Here is a 9,046-nt window from a genome sequence, read left to right as displayed (position 1 = left end):
GTGCTGAGGATGATACTAATTTTGGTACAAGGATCTGGCTTTTTGTAGGGTAACTTGAAATAAATTTGAATTTATTTCAGCCTAGTTAGTAGGCGAATTAACGATCGTTACTAAACAGGATAAATTTTGACGAAGAGGTTAGCCTCCGAGATGAATTTATCTTAACTATGCAGCGTTCGGGAAATATGTTTACAATTAGTCAAAAATTCTTCTAAGTCTGAAGACTTATAGCAATAAAACATCTTCAAAAAGTGATAATAATGAAACATGACAGTGAAAAAATGAATGAGCTATCCAAGTTATGATTAAATAAGAGAGCTTTGTATGATGATTACGTCCCAATATGTTTACAATAACATTATGAATATTAACGAGAATATCGATTCTTTTGATATAATTAGTAATAATGGCAATACAAACACGAGCAAAATTGTCAAAATTATATCTTCATGTTTCCGACAGCGCAAAGTAAGTCATCTTTCTGGGTTATGATATTCGCATATATAATAAATCTGATTATACATCTGACCACATAATGCATATTAAACCTAGTTTTAAATAGCAACAGATTGTATAGTACAATGGGCAGACTTATGGCTATTTAGCCATTTCTCTCAAATAATTCAAGGATAAGGAAGAATAAGGAAAAGGATAAAATTAATTTCAAAACAAGGCTATTTATCTACCTTGCCCCCTCTGCGCAGTTGTTAAGTTGTTTAACAACCATAGCTATAAGTACAAAATATCAGCATCTATACATCATCTGAGCATCTAATATACAATATTAATAGTTCTAAAGAGAGAATGATAGTAAATTATTAATCGTGCGTGTAATGAAGGTTTTCACAATCCATATAGAATGTTAGTAATAAGACCCCGTTCTATTTATTTTTGATGTAAGTTAAACGAAGCCTTCAGTATCTTTTAATGATCTATGTATTGTTCAGCCCTTGGGTTGGTGGTCATTATACGAATGTGCGTTTGCTCAAATATGGGAATACGTCAAGTACGAATATTTGTAGTACTCATCACAGCATCATCACAGCAGCCTTTCGCAGTCCACTACTGAACATAGATAGGCCTCCACAATTTCACGTCAAAAATGGCGTGAACTCATCTGTTTTTCCCATAGTCACCACGCTGTGCAGGCGGGTTGGTGACCGCAGGGCTGGCTTTGTTTCACCGAAGACGCTACTTCGGGTAGTCTAATCTTTGTTGTATTCAAAACGGTGTAAATAAAATTTATGAAGTTACGGTCTGGCTACGCTCTGTGAAATATGTAGCACCTGCAATGTGTGCTATACATAAATGTAGCTTGAAAATTGTTTTCTTGTAATTATTATTAGACTTTTAATTAGGTAAAAGCTGACCGCGACTTTTAAAGAATTTCTTGTGTTTACAGGATTTTAATTTTGTTATCTTAGTACGTCTGAGTTTATATTTATTATTAAAGTGTTATTTATAAAAATAAATAAAATTGGAGTGTCTGTTTGTAATAGAATAGAAATAGAATTACATCTTTTTACTAAATGCATATGGATGTATACACGGTACATATACCAAAATAACATTTTTACAATTTTTGCCTGTCTCTCTGTCTGTCTGTCTGTCTGTTTGTTCCGGCTAATCTCTGAAACGACTCGACCGATTTCGACGAGACTTTCACTGGCAGATAGCTGATATAGTAAGGAGAAACTTAGGCTACTTTTAATTTAGAAATTTATTTATTTTATAACTATGCGAACTGAAAAATAACTTTATTGTTAAATTCCACGCGGATGAAGTCGCGGGTACAGCTAGTAAATAAGTAAATGAAAACGATGTTGTTTGAAATTTGTAGTTTTAAACAAAGCGGCAGACTACACTAGGCTTACCAACTTCATAACTCATGATTTTTTTTTTATCATTATGCCGTATTTGTTCACAATTTAATAGGTTTTATTGTTTGTATCGAAAACAAATTATTCTTTTAAAATAAATGTAATATTATGTTTATCTTATATCATCAGATAGTGAAAGTTCTGTCAAATCACAGCCTCATTTTGTGGTCACATCATAAATTTAATTTGGACATTGTAGGAGCTTGTAACCCAACTGGTATTGAAAAAATATAGGAAAATAATCATACAAAATTTTTTATGTCATAATACACCATGTATTTCTACATTTTGCATAATTACTACTACTATATAGAACTTTTTTTTTGCATATTACGATATGAATAATATTGTGCACAGTTAAACTATAAACACTAAATCAGTTATGTAACATCATATGTGAGGGATCTTTAACTGATATAGTTATACTGATTGATAGCTATATTGACTGATAGATTTAGTCAACAAAGTCCCAATTCTGTGCGTAGGCCTCTGTCTCTCTATGGAAGAAGGGTCATAGCTTAATTCACGGTACTACTTCACTACGGGTTGTTGGATATATTCTCTACTATGAGTAACTGCGGTAGGGCACAGCAGAACATATCCTGCTAAAAATCTGGAGTAGCCGACTGAGAAAGTACCTCGACTTTACAGAAGATCACAGCTAAATAATGCTGCTTTCAAACAGTTTCGGAGTTGTGGATAGGGTCGGCAACGCGCTTGCGATGCTTCTCGTGTTGCTGGCGTCTATAGGCTACGGCATTCGCTTACCATCCAGTGAGTCGTACGCTTGTTTGTCGATCTAGTTGTGTAAAAAAAAACCCGATCGCCATCAGTAACCTAATATCTAACCGTGTCCGACTGCTTAACGTGCTTTCCGAGGGACGGTGGGAAGACCTACAATTGCACACCTCAGACCACAATGGAGACACCAAAACCGGAAAAAAATATTTTTATAAAAATATTTGTACATATAAGAGTACAAATATCTATTGCTACTATATCAGCTCAGCTCAGACTGTTGCAGTCCATTGCTGGACATAGGCCTCCCCAAGTTAGCGCCAAACATTCCGGTTTCCTCGTTCAGCCTACACCGGTGGTCTTACGTAGATCGTCGGTCCAACGGGCCGGAGGACGTCCCACACTGCGTTTGCCAAGACGCGGTCTTCACTCCAGGACCCGTCTGCTCCAATGGCCATCGATCCTGTGACACAGATAACCAGCCCACTACCACTTCAACTTGCTAATACAGTGGACTATGTCGTTTACTTTCGTTCTCTCGCGGATAGTCTCATTTTTAATCATAAATTTAATTTGCAGCTATATAAAAACATCAGATCGTTCGAATCGGACACAAATTCAATAACCCAATTTAGCCCACTTGTTCTTTAATCATTAAAGCATCAAGGCAAAGACCGGGCTCGCCATCCATTTACTGAAGGGGCTAACAGTTCCGTGTAATGAAACTCCCTTTCGTATCTCTTAATGCCATAGTTTTAGGTACCCGGTACTTTAGCCCCGGGCGCTTCGTGTCGCTAGTTAATGAATGAATTATTCTAGGAATATACGAAACACCTACGGCGTTGTGCCGTGTAAAGTTATGCATATTTAATGTTATACAAATTTAAAATATTACAAGCTCGGACGTAGACGTATGTCATTAAAATTCGAATCTTGAATTACTTTCAAACATAAATAATAATTTAAAATATTGTACTTACTTTGTATTATTGTTAATTTTACATTTTGTTTAGATTGACGCGCATTGGCGCAACGGTCACAGCAATGGTTTGTGGCTGTTGCGCTGGTGGTTGCGGGCTCGATCCCCGCATATGACAAACATTTGTATTGGCCATACAAATGTTTGCAGTGGTCTGTGTGTCGTGGGTCTCCCTTGCCTCGGAGAGCACATTAAGCCGTCGGTCCCGGTTGTTATCATGTACACCTGATAGCGATCGTTACTCATAGTAGGGAATATATCCGCCAATCCGCATTGGAGCAGCGTGGCGGATTAAGCTCTGATCATTCTCCTACATGGGGAAAGATGCCTAGCAGTGGGATATTACAGGCTGAATCGTTACGTTACGTAAAATTAAATTGAAATGTTCTAAAATTATTTAAATGTGTTAGTATTTTAATATTGCGGTAGGATTTTAATACTGATATCTTAAAGCTATTATTGAACTCAGTTAATTTTTTATGTATGCTAATATATATCTTTAAAGTAGTTGATTTTTTATGTATGCTAATAGGGTATTTTTAACTAAGTTGATTTTTTTTCGTTGTTAATACGCTTTCAGCGATGACACCACTTTTTGTTAAAGAGGTTTACAAGCTTACGACAATACTCCAATTCGTAAGGATATTAATGTCCTTTCGCTGACTATTTTCCTCTCTGTTTTCCTGTACCAAACACAATATAATCACATTATTAAAATTATAATGCGCTTTGTTTAAGGAAAAAGATATTTTATTTTAGAAAAAATGTCATAATTTTGATTAAAACCGACGTTAACCAAGGATTTCTGCCTCTTTTTTTGTTAAAATATAATTATGTTTTATTTTCTTTTTCTCTACCTTTTCACGCGTATATTTCGAGTTAAAAATATATCACATACGTAATTTTCCACTTTACGAGTATATGGAGACAAAGTCAAAGTCAATCTTGGAATAAAAAATAAAGAAGTTAAAGAAATATAAATTTATTTATAATAAAGGTAGACATGATGTAATTTATGTTTATTTATACGTATTTTTGAAAAAGGAAAAGGTTCGGAGAATTCAAAATTGGAAAAACGCCTCCACTCTCCACGCACTCCTTTACAACTATTTGCAGCTATACTTAGCAGCGCCCTCTAGTAACTTGTCTATGAACTAATGATCGACCATTATAAGTTCGTACACTTGATTTGGTTCTTCACATATAAGCTCGGATTCATTCAAATTTTGATTCATCACGTCATGATATTTTACTGTGTTGGAACTAAAAATAAATGAAAGTTTAAAAGTCAAAGAGTAGACAGTAATAGAATGAATATAATTATGTTATCTATAATACAAGAATTCAGTTGCCAATCTTAGTAAGATAATAACATCATAATAATATATCATGTTAATAAATTATTTATTTAATACAATTTGAATTTTGTTGAAACTTTTGTGTGGGTATATAGAATTTATATAATAAATTTCCTTATTACGTCTGGGTTGTCTGAAAGAAAATATGGCTAATTAGCTATATTCCGCCCATTGTACTTCACTGTCTGTAACTATCTTTATACTTTGTTTGTAATATATTTGTGGTGTACAATAAAATGTAAAATAATAAATAAATAAATGTATAATATTTCTCAATAAACATATCTTCAAACGCAAATAAATTATTAAAACCGTGTTATCGTGGATTCTGAAGTTATGCGTGTACGAACAAGTCTTTAAGCTTTATTATTTTTTTTTATGTCGCTAGGTCGGCAAACAAGCGTACGGTTCACCTGATGGTAAGCGATTACCGTAGCTTATAGACACCTGCAACACCAGAAGCATCGCAAGCGCGTTGCCGACCCAATCCCCAATCCCCCCAGGAGCTCTGGCCACCTTATTCACCAACAGGAACACAATACTGCTTGAAAACAGTATTATTTTGCTGTGATCTTCTGTAAGGTCGAGGTACTTCCCCAGTCGGGCTGCTCCAGATTTTGAGCAGAAAATTCCTGCTGTGCCCTACCTCAGTTATCCTAGTTATATTAGTTATTATTACCTCATTTATATTAGTTATATTATATTTTATAACAATTAAAACATAAAAATACACCTATCTTTGAATGCACTTTGTATTTTGATAGAGTCACGTAATTAGTATAGTGGTAGTTATATTTTCAAAATGAATCAGTTAGTAGGTATATAGCGTATCCGTCTGTGCTCTTTATTGCAACAGAACTCTCAACACACACAAATCATTCGAGACAATAAAGAAAAGAAGGCAAGCGGGAAACGGACGTTCGATCGGCCAGAATTTCATTGTGAATTATGTGTTATTACTGATGAAAAATGTTTTCGGCTTTTAACACAATATCTTTCAGACTCGAATAAGTGAACGAGGATGTAAGTGATTATTTATTTTGTTCGATATGTTATTTGTTATACGCTGTGTTGGACTCTATTTGTTATGATGATTTATTTGTATTTGCTTAATGGACTACCTCAAACAACTATTGTTAAAAATATATTGTTTAAGTGAACAGTTTTTTTTTTTTTTTTTTTTGTGAACTACAAATTAAGAATTATTTTACGGTTAAAATACTGTTAAAATACGGTTAAAATTTGATAAAAATTGGTTTAGTATGACCACTTAGTATTTTCGGAGTTTATCGTGAACATACATCGTGACACGAAATTTATATATATATAAGATTGAATTAATTAAAGTTACTATTTTGCTTTAAAATCTAAACAATTACATCAAATATTATTAATTATTATCGTGAAATGTTTTGCTAGTTGTGATTTCAGTGAAACGCGCTCGCGGCATTGTTGTTATTATTACAACGTTAACAAAACAGACGATATTGTGTTTTCTAATTATTATTGGAGAGTGCTTGAAACACAAATATTTTATACAATAATATTATAAATATAATTCTTGAAATCTTGAGGCACGATTATCTATACTTACAACTGTAAATGTAAATATTTATAATCGTTTTAAGTAATGAGTTGTTGTGTTAATGTGTATAAGTTAAAGTGTTAATTGTTTGGTGTATTCTCGTATTGTGATTGTTTGCTTGTTTGCTGTGTTTTTGTTGTAATATTGTTTATGTTTGTTTGTTGTACGGCTTGGTGAAGAATGCCAGCATATTTATTTTATATTTACAAGTACCTGTATCTATATATCATCATCAGGAAATAGCTAAAAGCTAGAAGCATGAAGATGAAAGGCATAGATATAGTTAATAGTTGGTATCATCATGGACATCCTCTCAGAAAGGATTTTGAGACTAGGGCCGCATTAACGAGGTCTAGGGCTTTAACAAGTTTGTATGAAGGTTGTGAATTTTCCGTGCTTTGTAGCACGAATATTTTTTTTTATAATATACGTAAAATAAGAACAGATTTTGAAAAGTAAGGGTAAAGGTATTTAAGGGCTTCAAATAGGGATAAATATAAGAATTTGTATTTGTCGTAAAATTCAACCGACCGTTTTATACTTAATTTTTAGCACTATTATATCATTATTAACAAAAAAAGAAGAAAAATACATTTCAGCATTTGAATACAATTGATTGACCTAAATTTATTTAAAGGTATGAAAAAGGGATTTCCGAGTTTAAATGAGAAATTCGTTATTTTTGAAACTGAACATATCAAATAATAGTTATGCACTACTAATTAAAAATTACTGAACACGTGATTTAGTTTTTGTGAAAATTCTAACCTTAAATGGGTGAAATAGGGGATGAAATTTGCATGGAAATCTGTTATGTCTGGAGGTTTAAACTTTTCCATTGATATTTTTGGAGTTTGATCAACATTTTTGGAATTGTGAGAAAATCACTCACTTGACGTTTCGTATATATATATTTGTGTCTTATCTTTGCATAAATATTATTTTACTGTTTATTTTTAGACTTGGCTAGGTATTGGTAAAAATAAATAAATAAATAAAATAATTAAATGTAATTTTTATTTATTTATTTATTTATTCTTAATGTACACCAAAGTACAGACACATATAAAGAAAGATACAATAGAAGATGTTCAAAGGCGATCTTATCGCTAAATAGCGATTTCTTCCAGATAACCTTTATTTTATAGTCTTTATGTAATTTTTACGCCAAAATAGACCTTAAATGTTTTCCTGTCATATCGGAAGTAGAAATTTTAGAACCACATAACTTTATTTTTAGGGTTTTGATTGCATGTAACATAAATATATAACCCAGCGTTTACAGAAATTCAGTATGGCGAAATAGGAGATCAGTCCGTATTACTGAAATTACCTAAAATGGCTTGAGAAACACGAAGCGTAATTGAGAGCGAGGTTTGCGAGTAGTCTGGTAGTTCTAACGTACGAAAGGTGAAATAACGTGGTACGCAGAGGTCATGAGCGGTTGTAATATAATGATTACACTTATACTGTAGCCCCTTTATATGTAAATGTTTTCAGTCTCTACGTTGCCAAGCCGTGTTAAACTGATATTATCCTTACTTATATTTATCAAACTTGAATTTTAAACATTTTATCGTTTTCAAAATTTAAATGCGTCACTTAAAATAACAAAACGTTACGAAATCGTTATAGTAATTTAATAATAAAAAAAACCAGTAATCATATAGAGTCAATATTTGCGAAAATAATAAATGTGTCGGCACCTGCGCTGTCGTACGCAATTAGCAAGGAATTTATAAACAACAAATGCACAAAGCACGCCACCTAGCACATCGTTCGATACTCACCTACCCTCACTCACTATATCACTCGAGTTATTCTGACGTGTATAAAACGAACGGTGCAATCCTGGCTAAAGCAGTCTTGGCTCTGGCCTGGCACGGTGCACTTGTTGTATCCTGCTAGTAGCTTAACCTAGACCCTTTAAATAATTAATTTGTGCAAACGAATTAATTGTTACATATTATATGACGATCTATAATTTGGCTAAGTAGGGACAGTAGGGTAGGGAGGGACAACTCGAGCACTGAAGGTGATGTGAGGCTAAAAAGGTATTGTGCCCGGGCGCAAGTTAAGCTCGCTACGCCACTGTAATAATACGTATTCAGTTGACTATTTTTTCATCTACTTACATGTCGAAGTAATTGAGATCGTTTTTTTTTTTAGTTTGCGAGCAAACACAATTATTAAAATAGGATATGGATTTTCTGATATTGCCTATCCAAGCGTTTCTTATGTAATTTTTAACCGACTTCAAAAAAGGAGGAGGTTACTCAATTCGACCGAATCGAATCAATCGAATCTTTTTTATGTATGTTCGGGGATAACTAAGTCGTTTATGAACCGATTTTGATAATTGTTTTTTTGTTGAAAAGGAGATATCCCTGGTGTGGTACCATGATAAGGATACTAGGATCTGATGATGGGATCCCAGAAAAATCAAGGGAAACTTGAAAATCCGCATAACTTTTTACTAGGTGTACCGATTTTAATAATTTTTAAA

This window comes from Melitaea cinxia, chromosome 10, assembly GCF_905220565.1.
Source record: "Melitaea cinxia chromosome 10, ilMelCinx1.1, whole genome shotgun sequence".
Classification (NCBI taxonomy): Eukaryota; Metazoa; Arthropoda; class Insecta; order Lepidoptera; family Nymphalidae; genus Melitaea; species Melitaea cinxia.
The sequence above is the reverse complement of the archived record's forward strand: the minus strand, read 5'-3'. Positions refer to the sequence as shown.